Source organism: Rhagoletis zephyria, unplaced genomic scaffold (assembly GCF_001687245.7).
Source record: "Rhagoletis zephyria isolate East Lansing unplaced genomic scaffold, Rhagoletis_zephyria_1.1 Rzeph_scaffold_00526, whole genome shotgun sequence".
In the NCBI taxonomy this organism is placed as follows: Eukaryota; Metazoa; Arthropoda; class Insecta; order Diptera; family Tephritidae; genus Rhagoletis; species Rhagoletis zephyria.
The window spans coordinates 50,566-67,420 of NW_016157610.1; positions in this window are offsets into that span (position 1 = coordinate 50,566).

Below are 16,855 nucleotides of genomic sequence, written 5' to 3' on the forward strand. Positions count from 1 at the left end.
CAAGCTTGCACTTTTTGCCACTAAACTGAAGTGGGCTATAAAACTGCATACTCAGAAACTTTGTAAGAATTCTAATTAAAAAGCTCAAAATGTACCAGATGCCATATTGCATCCGCCATTTTGAATTTTGCAATTCTGTTAGCGGATTGATAATTAGTATGAAATTGCGAATCATTTGAAGAACGTCCTATCTCAGAATTTCTTTGAAAAATGCCCTATCTCAATTCACAATATATTGAAAATATGTTCATATAGGGCATTTTGAAGCGGCAGCTGAGATTGGGCGTTTTTGAACCGAATTCTGAAATAGAGTGCATTTTCGAATCGGCTGCTGAGTGGCCATCAATATTCAGTTGATATGTTTACAAAAAAGCCTTTGATACATATGTACCTACTATATGTATGTAGGATGCTGCACACAAAAATTACTTATGTTAAGTAGTTATGAAAGTAACTATATACATATATATCTGAAAATAATGATGCGGTGTAAATAATGCCTTTCATTCTGACTGTCGTGCATGGATTCTATCCTTTGTGTGGTTGAGGTCGCAAACGAAATTCCTAAAACTGTTCACACACTATTATTAAAGATTTAAATTAAGAGTAAAAATTTAAAATCAGATATGCACAATATGCCTAGCTGTTTGGTTTATTCTCGCACGGCTCCACTCGCTAAAACAATGCACTTAAAGAGAAATACTTTAAAGTGACAGAAACGCCTGATTGCTGTTAGCCAACATAGAAAATTTACACTTGAACAATAAACGAAAATATTTTTCCAACTAAAAGGTCACATTGCTGCTTGCCGCTTGCTGCTTGGTGTTTGCCCCAACTGCCGGTCGGTCACTGCTTGCTTGCTCTTTTGCACGGTTGAATAGCTGGATGGTTGGTTGCTTGGTTGGCTGCTTGGTTGCTTGGTTGGCTGCTTGACTGCTTTCTGCTTGCTGCTCGATGACTAAGCCAATTCACGTCAATTCAAGCCAATTCCGAGCGCGTTAACGTAATCACACAAAGTGAGAGACGCATTTTGAAAGCAATTTGCGCATAGCATTCAACACGCAAAAGGCAATGCGACAGAAGTGTTAGATAGCGGCAGCAAAAAAAAACAGAAAAAAGAAGCGAAGGAAAAATAGGAAAATACGGAAAAATAGATAAATTACATGGAATCGAGCAGGCGGCGACGAGGCGGTTGAGCAGTGTAAAGTTCTTGGTAGCAAGGAGCGGTGCTATAGAATGTGCAGCAAGTGGCAAATAACAAAGCTGTGCTAGCATTCAAGCGCATTCCAGTGCACACCAACACACACACACACACACACACACACACACACAGACACATGCATATGCAGCCATTTACATTCAACACCATTTGCACCAAAGGGAAGAAAATTGTGCAAATATAAGACAACAAGGCAATGGCAAAGGGCTGCGCTTATGGCTGGCGCTGCAATACAGAAGGAGTTGGTGCAGCTGGTGGCAGATAAAAGTGATTGGAGCTATGCTGCAAAACTAACGTACTAACATAGCTAACCGAGATGCGTATTTGTTGAATACGTTATATAACAGTGTGCTCCTATCTATGTGAATAAATATATATAAAGGGTGCCTGCATACATATATACACATACGTAAATTCGGCTTTGGGTGTAATCGAAACAATAAAATTCTAAACAAAATTCTATGAATTATAACGCACCCCAACATAAGCAACAATAAACAAACGAATTCGAAGCGTAAATGAATGAACGAATTCAACGCTTTGCATTGCTTCTCTAGTACACACACCACCCAGTCAACAGTAAGAAATTTGAGATTTTCTAGCTTTGTTTAATTGTTAATTTTTTTTTATTACACCGGATCACAAATTTATGTTTTTTTGTTCCACTTGTGCCCTATCCAAACCCCATGTAGAATCGCCCGCCGATTCCGAAAGTCGGATAAATTTTTTTCCATGGGTAAGTTTTCGAGAAATTTTCAATTTACTGTTATTCAGCCTAAAACAAAAAGTGGTACCAATTAACCGCATATATTTTACGCTCCAATTTAACAACCTTGATACAAAATACGGCTACGAAAAACTAACAAAATTCCCCATGAAACTCGTATACATCAGAAGTTAATCAGAAATTTATCCAGCGAAATTAATAATTAATTTCAGATTTATTTTTTTTTGATGCAAAAAAAAATTAAATTTTAACAGGTGAAAATTAAATAAAAAAAAACAGATTCTGTGTAACTTTGTTTTTGAATTTGTGCTAACGCCTGTAGAATTACAAAAAAATAAAGCTTAAAAAAATTTGTAGATAAATAATAATGGAATGGAGTGGTCAACTGAAAATGCGCAAAGATCTTTTGTTTGAAAAATGAGCCAGAAATAATGTTACTCATACGCCACGTACACTACCCAGCAGGTAAGCTAAAGCGGCCAGAATGTTTTGAATAAAATTTGCTCAAGAATAGTTTACAAACTGGACATATTGGAACTTTTTTGAAGAGGGTTGCCTAAATAAAATTTCGCAATAGGGGTGCCAAACGATTTAATGGTAAGGTTTTATTTAGAAACACAAATGGCTCTGCGTGCTTTCCTGGCATGTTAGAGCACCGCAGCTTGTTATATTTTTATTGGAATTTGGTAGTAACCTGAAATTACTTGCTACCCACTCCTGGCTCTACTTATTATCGCCTCTTATTATTTTCAAGTCAAATTTGCTATATGACCACTCACTTTTGTTGAAAGCGGGGCATAGTAATAGGATTAATTGCTGAAGAAACTATGGGTCGCAAATCATTTTGGAGTTCGCCAAATTGTGAAAATACATTTTGAAGAAAATGTGAATATTTTCACTGTTGCTCCCTCTGGCGGAAGTTTTAAGATAAAGAGAAATGCAGAAATGGATACCTTCTAGCAAAAAACTTAGGCGGACTTCGCTTAGGCGAAAAAAATCTTCCATATAAATTGACTAACCCGAATGTGTAAATATGTATGAGTTTGTAAACGCGCAGATCGCAATGTGAATTTTTTTCTTTTATACAAATGTATACACACGTATGTATGTATATGTTACTTGCACAATAGGGTGGTCCAAAAATAGTAAAGTGAAAATTTTAATGCACTCACCCCCTAGGAGTTCTTCTATATCAATAAAAAGTATACCTCTATATGTTTCAAAAAAATATTGAGAGCATTAAAATTCCGACTTTACTTTTACACATGCTATTTTGGACCACCCTTTTGAACAATCAACTACTGACCTGACTGCAGATTCAGTTCGGACAAGCGAGCAACATACATATTTTTCCAACGCAACGGAAATTCTTACGGTTCAAAAAGCTTTGAGGGCGCGAGCATTGCAATAAAAGCGCAACCATTTTTACAAAGACACATTTGTATATATGTACATACATAAGTATGCGTATACTATACTCTATATACATATGTAAGGCATCCTTTACAGTTCTACCACAAAACAACTGCCTGCGATCAATGCAACAAAGCGGCATTCCTAGGTTTTAACGGCTTGGAAAGCGCAGTAAATGTGTGGGGACCATGGGTTGGTGTATAAAATCGTGTGTGTGTGTATATACATATATTCTGTTTGTTTGTATTTTTGTAGATCAGAACATTTGCTCGCAACAACAACTGAGAAATAAATGTGCAAACAATCGCTGGCGCATAGCTGAAATGTTATTGCGCGCCTGCTGCCTGTCGTGACGCATATGTATATACATACATACATACATGCTCCCACGAATGCATGTATGTATGTGTCTGTTGCAACTAGCTTACACCACTAGCAACACTCATACGCGTGCTGTAGGATCAACAAGAACTCCCTCATCGGTGCAAATCAACAGTTTTGTGTCGTCGGCTCCCTTTGTGCCAGTTGGAATTATAATTCCTTTTAGCGCTTTAAACTTGTCGCTTGACGCACCCTCGTTGGGTCATTCATTCATTCAATGCTCCTTCGCTATGTAGTTTTTCACATAGTTCAATGCGCATTACAAACGCGTTTGGCATTAGAATTTCTGCAATTTTAAACAGCCATTTGATGTGGATTTTGCACAACGCGCATTCTATACAAAGCGTACGAAATGGAAAATGATGTGGAAATGTTGTCCGTACATATGTATGTATGTGTGTATGTTTGTAGTTATTTATGTATGTGCTTCTCAGTTGAAGCGCTAAGCCTCGCGGTCTTTACGTTGTACTGTTTGATGCGGTTTTAATGCCTCTTTGACGCAGATGACAGCACAGAGAAAGCAACAGTGTAATTGGTAATACTTATGAATGTGTATGCATTTGTGTAATTGCTTTGTCCTTTGCTTGGACATTAAGGCTGCTGGAGTGAGTTTTAAATGGGTTGGAATTTCTGATGCATCGTCATTAAATTTCACAAAAGGATGGAGCTTAAGACTTATGCTGGATTTCCACGAGACATTAAATGGCAAAAATGACAAAGTTGGGCATTGAGTCCACATGGCTTTTTTTTTTTTTAAATAGCGTACATATTTTTTGTAATTTCAACGCCAACTTTGACATTAGAACACTGAAAAGCTCTAAACTAGGTACCAGTTATGGGCTTACCTAAATACTTTTGTGTTTAACACAAGAATGCCCGTTGGTTCAAACTTGGCACACAAAAAATTTCGAAATTTCGTAACTTTTATTTGTTCATAAAATTTTCATACTCTTTAAAGGGTAACGAAGTGGAGCACAATATGTACAAACATGAAGAAAATTTTTTTTGTGACATTGTGAACGATAAAATGAATTGTTCCAATCCACACCAAATTTTAGATATTTTGAGCACTACTTCGTAGGACGATTCTGAAGGTCCAGAATCTTATCCTACTGAAACAAAATTCTGAAAGCCAGGATGCATTTCCGCCCCAATCACATATAAAAAATATAATGTGCCAATTTTCGCACACCGGGCGTTCTAGGTGGACGAAAGGGCCAGGGCCGTTCTAGTGTGTCTTAGGAAGTAAAAATTGATTTGATTAGCAAGTAGAAATAAATACTATATATGTGAATCAAGAGAAGATTAACAAAGCTCTATTACGAAAATATTCTTGACAAAGGATGGGAATTTCCAACCCAATTTTATTAGGTAAATAACATCGGTTTACAACCATAAAAAAATAAAATTTAAGAAATTTTGCAAAATTCGAATTTTTACAAGTGTTAATGTTATTAACTTTTTTTTTACATGAATTCAGTAATTAAATATATGTATATATCAATTTGTTCACAAAAATTTTTTATTCAAATAAAAACTTTTTACAGATAACAAATATTTGAATGGTCAGGCTAAAGGGTGACTCATTAATTAGCAAGATTAGCAAGACCCATAAAGTCAGTGGAAAATAAATAATTTTCGAATCCATGTAAAAAAAAGTTAATAACAACAAAGGCGCAATTATGTATCGGCGACAAGAATTCTTTTACTGGAAGATTTAAATATTTTCATATATTTTTCCGTAATAAAAACTGTGACAAGAATTTGTCACTGATACAGAATAGAGCTTGTAAAACTTCAAATTTTGCTAAATTTCTCAAACTGTATTTTTTATGGTTGTAAGTTGAATAAAGTGATTTGTGCGATAAAATCTTGACCATCCAAATTTAGCTGGCCTGCTTGAGAAAATTTCACTCAATATTAATTAAATGGGTTTTGAATTTTAAACGCAATATTTTTTTAAACGGGTAACAACGAGATACTTTTTTTGAAGAGGATTGCGACCTATTTTGAAATTCAAAATCAACTTAATTAGCAAGTTAAATGAAATATTTTATTACAGCTGCCAAAAGAGATGGATTTAAGAAACTTCATTTCGAAAATATTTTTGAAAGTTATAAGTTGGCATTTCGTTCATTCAATCTTTTTCTTATTTTATTTTTTTTTTATTTCTATGTCAAAATGATTGTCATTCCATTATAGCCCTCAAAGATGTAGAACGCATACAAATTCTTATTTTCTTCTTTATCATCGCTCACACACAAACACATTAATTTACAAGCACGTATATAAAGTAGGTATGTGTAATGCAACTGTTGCATGTAGAACGGTGCCAATGATTGCACTTGCAGCATACATTCGACACATAAATTTCTAGTTCAAGTGGTTGTGTCTTTATGGTATGGTCGCATTAACAACAATTTACTGAGGAAATTTATCGATTACCATTGCCTTTTGCACGTTAAATAAATTGTATTGGCATGTTATGCGGGTTAACATTTGCAGTTCCTTATTGGAATTGTGAACATATGCTCGACATTGGCAGACTACGCATATTCGCTGCGTTGGTAACGTTTGGTGGCATGTGCATCAGAGATAGCGCGAAATCAGTGAAGCGAAATTGTTGTTGAACGCAAATACGGGCTAAGAGTAACAGATACTACTTGCATGCTGTTAACAGGGCAATTCTGGCTAAGATGGTAAAAAATCTTTCGTAAGGCCAATACAAGATGGATGGCAAGATAGTTCGAAAGAATTTTTTCGAAGAATTTTTTTTAGAACTAAAAAAATATATACTATTATTTCATATAATTTTGAGTAACTTATTTTATCTACATATTTTTTTCTTTCTTAACTTTTTTAATTTTTAGATATTAGATACGACTTAAAAAAGGAAAATATTTTTTTTTTAATTTCATTTGATTTCTGCAAACTAATTTTATTTTTTATGCCACTAGTTTTTTTTTTGTTCGTTTTCAATTGAGCTTTCTTTTACATTTTGGATTTTATTGTTTTGAAAATATATATATTTTATTTCAGTAGTGCTATTGAGTTTTATGTCACGATTTGTTTGTTAGGAAAAATGGAAAAAACCACAATTTCTAAGCGGTTGAAGTTATAGCTGCTATTTATTTCGGAGATCACTACTTATCCTCATATATATTTTATATATTTTAATTTAGTTTAATTTTTAGGTACTTATTTTACGTTCTTTTCTTAGTTTTACTTTTTTATATAATTAGGTGTTACTGTTAAAAAAAACTTTTTTTTATTACATTTAATTTTTGAGAACGGATTTTTTTTTCTCTTCTGTTCCGTTTTATTTTCTTGTAATTTTTAGATTTTATTTATTGAAAAAGAATTTTTTTTTTCAATTATATTTAGTTTTTGGAAATTTATTTTGCTTTTTCCCCTCTTTTAATTTAATTTCTTTTTCCGTTGTTATTTTCATTTTATTTCAATATTTGTTTTATTTTCATAATTTTTTTAAAAAGTAAAAATATTTTTCTTTTAATTTGAATTTTAAGCACTAATTTCTTCTGTTTTGATTTATTTTTTTCCTCTTCAAATATATTTTTAAGATTTTTTTTTTTTAAATGAAAAAAATATTCTTTCAATTTCACTTAATTTTAAAAAATATAAATTTTATATATTTTGCTCTGTTTTCAATTTATTTATTTTTTCTTATTTCAATTTTATTTTTTTACTTATTAGTTTGTATTGTTTTCAAATGAAAAAAATACAAATTTTTTTCTATTAAATTAAATTTTTAAATAAACTTATTGACGAAAGGCGAACTGCATAACGGTAAGACTTCCTCGTTAGCAGATCTTTCAATTGGCCTTTCGAAAGACAGTAAGAAGCATTCAAGAGAGTTGTCAGTTGTCTTTCGTAAGACTGTGTTGAGTGGGAAAGACAGTTGCCAGAATTACCCTGTAAGACTTCATTTATGTACATACGTGCTTATACATACTAAGTACATACTTTTGTAGTTATACAAGTTTTAACTATGTACTTGTGCACATTAGAACGCATTACCGCTAACAAACGATGCGTTGCTTTAAAAGTAGATATCTGTGTAGATATGTATGTATGTATTTATGCAAGTAATACTCTTTCGAGTGCTTTTTTTTTTGAACAAATATTGCATTTGTTTCGCCAAGTGTGCGCGCTGAATTGCATCCTTGCCAATTGCTTCAATTTAGTTTAAGTGTTCGTACATATGTATGTAAGTATGCTTACTGGAATATGTTTCAATGCCTTCCTCCCTGCATTGCCCCTTTCGTTTGCTAGTTTTGAGAATTGCATGTGAAGTACGTTTTAGATTACAATAAATTGATTTCGTTATTTCATTTACGACTCTCTCTTTTTAGCGCTGTGCACTTTGAGCTGAGTGCAGTTATCTTCGATTCGTTACAATTTTTGCTCTTACTCGTAATTAAAAGTGTAAGCCGTGTTTTATTACTATCATACACACACACACACACACACACATATATTTAAGTACTATGCGTGTTATTGCCTGTCAGTTGCAAGGTTGGTTTTAATTTCTCTAACGAGTTTACTATGAAGTTGTCGGCGTTCGTGGAAATTTCTTCTCTTACAGTAATGATAAATGAGTATTAAGTTTATTTGTTATATTTATGTATGAATTTATGTAGTTATTAAATAATTATTCTTCAATTAAATATGTACATATGTAGGTAGAAACAGAAAGAAGAGTATGTCTTTATTAAGCATTGATATTAAAATCGGAAGCTACGTAGTTCTGCTTCAAAAGTAATCTTTTATTTCTAAATGGTACTCCAAAATGATTAATGCAGCAGATATGTGCAAAGATTGATTTTTGTTCTATTTATTGGACGTTTTATTTATTGGAAAACAAAAAAATAATTGGAGGAATACGATGTATGGATCTACGTGACTAGATTAAGACTCAAAGTAAGTTGAGTATGTAGAAGAAGAAAGGGATAAATTTGGAGAAAAAATAAAGACAAAGAGGAAGGTATGTACATTTAAATACTTCATATAATAGAAAAGGTGTGCGCTGTGGTTATGTGTTGTGTTTTATTGTTTTGTTATGTTATGTTATGTTATGTTTTGCTATGCTATGTTATGTTGTGTTGTGCTATTTTATGTTGCGTTATGTTATGTTGGATTATGCTATGTTATGTTATGTTATGTTATATTATGTTTTGTTGTATTGTGTTATGTTATGTTATGTTGTGTTGAGTTGTGTTTTGTTGTGTAGTGTTGTAATATGTTGTGTTGTGTTGTATTGCGTTGTATTATATTGTGTTGTTTTGTGTTATGTTATGTTATGTTAGATTATGTTATGTGAAGTTACCTTATGTTATGTGTTATGTTGTATTCTATTATGTTGTTCAACGCCTTTCACCTCAATCAACTTCAATACTCAACTAAACTCAACTTGGCACATCTCAGCCCACCTAGACTCCCATAATTTAAAAGGCTGAATTTCAACCGCTGGGAGAATACTAGTATTTTGAGTAGTAATTGTGGTGATAAGTGAAGTCCAAATTAAAAAAAAAAAATAGAAAAAAATTATTATTTTTTTGGTTTTCCCGATGAAAAATGCCAACAGTCCAAGTCTGACAATAGACTGTTATATACCTATTTAAAGGCCTATATATCCTCTACTCTATTCGAGCTTTAAAATCAAACTAAAAATAGTTATTCAAAAACTCATAAATCTACAAAATCGTATTTTCTGTCCCAAATCGACAGGTCGGGACCTCTAAATAACATTTAAAAAATCTATAAAAATAGGCAATAATATTTCTCATAAAAACCAATAAAATTAGGGGGTAGTGTCTTGAAATTTCCAAAAAAGGCGTTTTCGATGGGCACACTAGTATATGTGAATGGCGTTTGTGTTTGCCCATCGCATAAAATTTTCTTGTAATATTTTGGATATTCATATTTTAAGGGCCGTTTTCCGAAGTAACATTCAACTTTAAAGCTCACTTTATAATTAAACGTTGGATTAAAAATAAGGCTGTGTCTAAAGTTAAGCATTTCTCTTGTCGGTTTTTGATTAATGTATATTTATATATGTATTGTTATAAACTAGAGCTCTCGATTTTGTTCGCACATTTTCAAACAGCCCGGGTATATGAGCAGCGAGTACTCGCACATTTGTTCAATGCTCATTACTCGAAAATTTTCGAGCATGAGCTCGAGCAATTCGAGTTTTTTCGAGTAATTTGAGCAATGTTTTTTTTATTATATTGACATTTTTGGTAGCAACTTTATAAATTTCTCAAATTATTGATATATAATGCAAAGATTGTTACATTAGTATTTAATAATATAATTAATTTAACATGAATTAGAAAGAAGCTGCTGACAAATACAATTTACAAATTTTCTTTTGTTTATAAAATTGTTCAAAAACTCGAAAATTTTGAACAAACATTTGAGCAGTTGAGCAATGAACGAGTTTCGAGCGAGTATCGAGCTACTCGCATTGCTCGATACCCGGGTATCTAGAGCTCTATTATAAACGAATTTAAAACCGATAATAAAATGCTTTACTTTAGACGCTATCATAAATTTTAATGCATTAAAGTTACAGGTTACTTGATAAAATGGCCCTAAGTATCTACCAGTCAAACTGATCAACATGTATAGAAAAATTTTATTTTTCTGAATGATTTATACGAAATAGGCTATTTTTTATAATGACCAAATTTTCCACACGTTGCTTATTTGGTTATTTGCAATATGCGTCATAATTAAATTAGAGCGTCATAGTATAATTAATACACATACCAACAAGTTTGCACTATTTTCACAGGTTTACCACATTCGCGTGGTTTACGCTGCATCACCAATCATCATCATCGTCACTATGATAATGGAACACACAATAAGATTAATTTCCAACAAAAAAATGTATATCTATCTACCGACCACCACCCACATCATTGTTGTGTGTCGACATGCAAATTGTTATTATTATAATAATACGCCACCAACCAACTTTAATTACAAATTGCATTGTCCGCTCTTCCTTGTTCGTTGTTCGTTGTTTGCCCACTGCTCAGATGTCAAAATAATATCCGGTCAAATATTAAAATAAAATCTAAAATTTCGCCACCGCTTCCGTTGACCATAAAACTGCCATTGCCACGTCAAAAGCATACCAAATTAATAAAGTTGGTTAGTATTTAGTTAGTGGAATTTTAGTTTATGTTGGCTGCATTGTTTTCATGGCTCAATAGCCTGGCAGTGAAGTGGATAGCGAAAATTATTCGCTTGTTAAATTGTATTGGCTTTACCTTTTTGTTTGGGGAAACGGCGGAGATACAACAACACTTTTTTGCTTTTGTGTGTAAATTTTAGTTTTGCATAAAAGTAGTAGCTTGGTTAGATGATGCTTTAAAAAAACCTATATAAATCACACTTTCAAACTTTATATAGAACTTTGAAAAATTTCAAAAACTTTTTTCTAAATTTCGAGCTTTTTAACCAGAATTTTGAGAAGTTTTTGGGTATGCAGTTAACAGGCTTTAAAAATTTTAGTAAAATAAGTGCAAGTTTCGAGCGGCTAAAAAATCGTATTGATTTTTAATTAATATTTTTTCATTGATGGCTTTTGCGGTTTTTTTTTTCATATAAATGGCGATATTTAGGACAACTGGCGCTAATTTCTAAAAACTCTGCTTGAGAAGCTCGAAATTTACATAAAACTTCGTTTAATTTTTTTGAATTCTGCATATCAAAACAATTTTATCTTTAATAACATTAAAAATATTGGAAATAAGTGGCAGCTGACTTTTTCGAAATATTTTTGCCAAACGTCTACAAAATCAAAGATGATTTTTTTTTATATGCAATTCAGACTTTTAGAACGACTTGGTTTTATCAATTTTCCGCAAAAGAAAAAAAACTGAAAATGTCGTACAGAGTTATTTTTTGCCTCGGAAAATTGTAGTTTGACCGTGCATTATGTCTTCAGTCATACATATTGTCTTTGAATTTATGGCCGAGTTCTTTCAGCTTTGCTGGGAAGTAAGCTACCAAAATGGTTATCTACAATATACGAACTTAATGGAGAGGACTACAAAGCGTAGTATCTTTAAGTGTTGTCTGTCATTGCGCATCCTTTGCACTGGTTGGCATACATGACCTAAGAGATTTTGGCCGAGTTCAGCAAAGCACGCCAGTCGTGTCTCTGACGCCAAATTGGAAATGAAGTCACGTTCTTCTCCACCTGGTCTCTGCAATTCAAATGGAGGCATCCCTCTTCCTCTGTTACGATCAGCGGGTTCCGTGTTGAATACTTTCAGAGTTGAAGCGTTTCGGTCCATTCGAACGACATGACCTAGCCAGCGGAGAAGCTAGATTTTAATTCGATGCACTATGTCTAAATCGCTGCAAAGCTCATACAGCTCATCGTTCCATCGTCTGCTGCACTCACCGTCGCCAACGCGTAAAGGCCCGTAAAGCTTCTGCAAAATATTTCTTTCGAATACTCCAAGAGCCGACTCATCGGATGTTGTTATTGTCCATGTTTCTGCGCCATATAGTACCAGCACGGGTATGATGAGTGTCTTTTAGGCTGTGGTTTTCGTACGTCGGGGAGGACTTTATTCCTGAATTGCCTACTCAGTCCGAGAAAAGCATAATACACGTTCTGAATATAAATCAAATCGGACGGTAAATACAGGTTTTAGATATTTCTCGACTCCAGCGCCATCCAACGGATTTTTATTTTTTTGCCTTTTGTAGAATAGAAATCAGTACAACTATATGTAGTTCATTAGTTTTCACTAGTTTTCGAGTCTATAAGGGATCTATGTAGCAACAGACAGGCTTACGACTGTCAACACTTTGATTACTTATCAATTTTTTAAGTTTACTCATATAAAATCACTGGCTCCTTCATTTTGTGTGAGCTTATGTTCGCCTTATGATTCCTACTTCCTTTTCAGTCTAAGAATACTGCACTTTTCTTTGTAAAACTTTAAATTTTGTATATCTCATTTGTTTTCAAAATCTCTATAAAACCAGATCATATTTTATTTGTAATCAACTTTCGCTATATTACCACAATTTCCAAAACTAATTAGGGAAACGCTAATTAAGCAAATTCTACCAACAGACACAAACGAATTAAATTAAATCGCGCAAACATGAAAACAATTCCTGCAAACTCCGCTAAAAATAGCAAATTAGAAAACTAAATAATTGAGAACATTTGCATACAAAAACAAAATAACAAAAAAAAAAACAAGTAAACAAGCAAATAAATAAGCCAAAATGCATACGAAAGCTTTTCTATTGCAGCATCAGTGGGGAAAGTTTCCACGAAACGGTTGATTTGCAACAAGCAGCCTTTATCAAATGTTGCCACAAGTTCCGCGAGAGAGTTTCCAACTACAAAATTTAGCTGAGCTTAGTTTGCTTTTGATTCGCATGGATTCAAATTGCCGCAGAAAGTTTACTAATTTCAATTACATCAACTAATTGAATGAACTGTAAAAAACAAATAACCAACACATTTTTCGTTTTTATATATTTCACTCTTACAACTTTTTACTCGAACTTTTTACTAGAACTAACGGCATACATACAATCATTCACAAACTTGCAACCCTTTTATTACGTGCAAGTAAATAACTGCCAATTTAACTGCAAGTTTTTGGTATTAAAATTGTAGCTGAATTATGTAAGTAAGTCAATTTAGAATGTTACATTCAATGAAAAACTTGTAATAGCAAAAGTTTTGACTTTTGTTGCGAGATGCACAAAAAAAAAAATGCTGCTGTCACAAACATACGCACGCATTGCTATGCTATTATACATAACTACATACTTGGCTCCCTTGATTTACGAGTGCTACCGAGCAAAGCTAAAGCTTCTGTAGTGAAGTTTCATACCAAAGTTGAAAGAATGGAGTTGTTTGCAAACAGAATGAATTGAATTACATAAAACTGAAAGTATTGCAAATAATTTAAAAGATTCAAAACATGCTGAGTGACTTTCTAAAGCTTTGACATTGATTCATATATGTACATAAATATGCACATATTGTGGATGCATATGCATGTGCAGAAATTCGTTGGAAACTTATATAATAACAACATACATTGCAATTCTTGGAGCGAAGAAGATTTAAGGTCGGTGTTTTTTGTATTATTTATTTTTTTGAGCTCAAAACCGATGAAAGCTTAAGCAGTAGTACACCACTATTTTTTAGTATAGAACTATTTTTTATGTTCTCTTGTTATCCTAACTTAAGCGATGGCATAAATTTAGTAACTTTATATCATATGTATCTTAGATCACTGGAAGAATGAATACGTGATTCTAAGTATTTAAAAGCAGAATGAGATTGAAAAATTTGAGTGGCAGCCGTTGTAGCTGAGCGATTAGAGGTGGACATCGGAAAAACGTATAAGGAAATCAGAAAGAAGAAGGAGCTGCATTCGACTGTATCGCAAAAATAATTTTGCTATATAGCTCTCCAAGTTTGAATGCTTCCTTTGAGGGGATTGTAGGGTCATACAAACTCCCATGCTTGGCGAGTCCTAAAACCAATTACACACTTGAGTAGGCGATGCTTTTCTCGCTCGGGGGCGTGCAACTAAATTAATAACAGAAAAGTTATAGCGGCTTGCTATGTTTTTTATTTTAACCGGACTAAATGTTGATCTTATTAGGTAACTCATACGCCATGGCAAGCGAAAAACTTACGTAGACCGGAAAATCTCCTGCGGTGGAACTAAACCGTGACTAAAGTTGTCTATATTTTTGAAGGTATTTGGAGGACTTTGGCAAGACTTGGAATTGACCCGATACATACCAGTTTTTCGAAAAGTTTCGATAGTTTGCAGCATATTGATAATTCAATGAATTTCAAAACCACTAAACTCAGATAACTTCACAAAAATCGATAATTCGTCTAATTTCAATAAATATCGATAACCGTGCTTTTTGAGTACTCGATATATTTGCATACCTCAAAAATCAAAATATCTCTCGATATAAATCGATAACTCGATAATCTTTGGATACCTTTATAAATTTCCATAACACCGTTAATTTTGATAGCTTCATGTTTTTCGAAAGCTATCGAAAAATTTCGATAACTCGATAAACTTATATAACTCTGAATTATAGATAGCTTGATATATTTCGAAAATTTCAAAAACTTCGATTCAGTAAATCGATAATTTTCAGTAAATCAATAAATATCGATAAGATGAGAGAACTCGATGCATTGCAAAAACTCGATAAATTAAATATATAAATCATGAAATTCGACAAATATCGATAACTTAATAAATTTCATTAACATGGAAAATTTTGATAATCCCATAATATTTTATAGCTGGATAGGTATGCTAAAATTTCGACAACTAATTTCTTGTGTCTATAAAGTTCGACAACCTAATAATCATTGATGAACAACTCGATACATTACGATAATTTAGTAAACATGGAAAACTCTCTAAATTTCGATAACCATAAACTTCGACAGTTCGATAAATTTCGATAAGCGTAAATTTCGATGATTTGATAAATTTCGACAACTATAAACTTCAGTGGTTCGCAAAATTTCAGTAACATGATAACTTTCGATAACTAAATTTTGTTTGAATTTGTTTCGATTCTTAGTTTTGAAATCGGTTTGACATCAACAGGTATGTATCCGCACAGGGCACTATATAATTGGAAGTCATGCATTCGGTGTGGCTTAACATCGCTTCCAATCCCTATTTCCTTAGCTATTTTTTTAAGATGACGGGGTGGAATCATCTTGGCACTATCTTCTCAATTGCACTGATTTCGATAGGATAGCATTTTCTTTAGTATCCAGAATAACTCACGCCACGTATGAACCAAAAAAAAAGAAACTATAAGCGCTTGGAGTGCACTTATGAGTTCTGCTCCCACACAATTTACCATTCCTGCGTCATTGCTCTAATATTTTTTTTTTGCCGTCGTCTTCAGTTCTTAAAAAAATATGTTTACTTAGTTATTACGACATTTATTCAAAGACTGTCACTCCTATTAATAAATAGTAAATCTTTAAACACTTAAAGACCTAAACACTAACGCACAACGCAACCTCAGCACACCTGCTGTACACTTTGCATTGATATTTTCCACATCAGAAAATGAAAAACTAAGTCAAAGCATATGCAATAGTTTGCTCGGAAAATGTGGGAAAAGGAAGGAAACTCAAGATAGGCAAAAGTATAAAAATGCAACAGAAAGGTGCACAGTTTGAGAGATGAACGCAGATGCAAGTATGCCAACGACAACGGAAAACGTTTGCCATATGCACAGCTACACCATGAGCTATGACCGTAGAAGCGCTCGCACCATAAAAATTCCCAATAAAATACAAAATTGAAAAGCGTTCAAATGGCAAAGTGACAGCCGGCATATGGCAGGCAGCCGAGTGCTGTGTTGTGTACTGGGGCGTAGGAGCAACATGATGACGGCAGTAGGGCATAAAGTGATACGCTCGATCGCTCGTAACGGAACTACTATGTGTGTGGAGGTTATTCAAAAAAGCATACATTTTTATTATTTTTCTATAAATACATTTGTATGTACGAGTGTAAATATACTTAGTTATTTTTAGTTGGATAGTTTGGCTAGATAAATATTATAAATGCGAAAGTTATTTGTCGAAATTTACGAATAGTTATGGAGCTACAAAAATGCATGGGATTATCGAAATTTGTCAAGTTAAAGAAATTTATAAAGCTACCGATATTTATTGAATTAGCATTATTCATAGAGTTAACGAAATTGATCGAGCTATAGTAATGCATCGAGTTCTTTCAACTTACAGAGTTATCGATAATTATTTATTTATTGAAATTGGTCGATTTATCGAGTTGAAGTTTATGGAATTTTCAAAAATTTATTGAGCTATCGAAATTTCAAGTTTACATAAGTTTATCGAGTTATCACTGCTTATCGAATTTTATCGTCTTAACCAATTAACCGAGATATTGAAATTTATAAAAGAACCCAAAGTTTATCGGGTTATCGATTTATATCGAGATATACACATTTCTGAGTTATCGATATTCCACAGTTATCAAAATTAGTCATGTTATCGAATT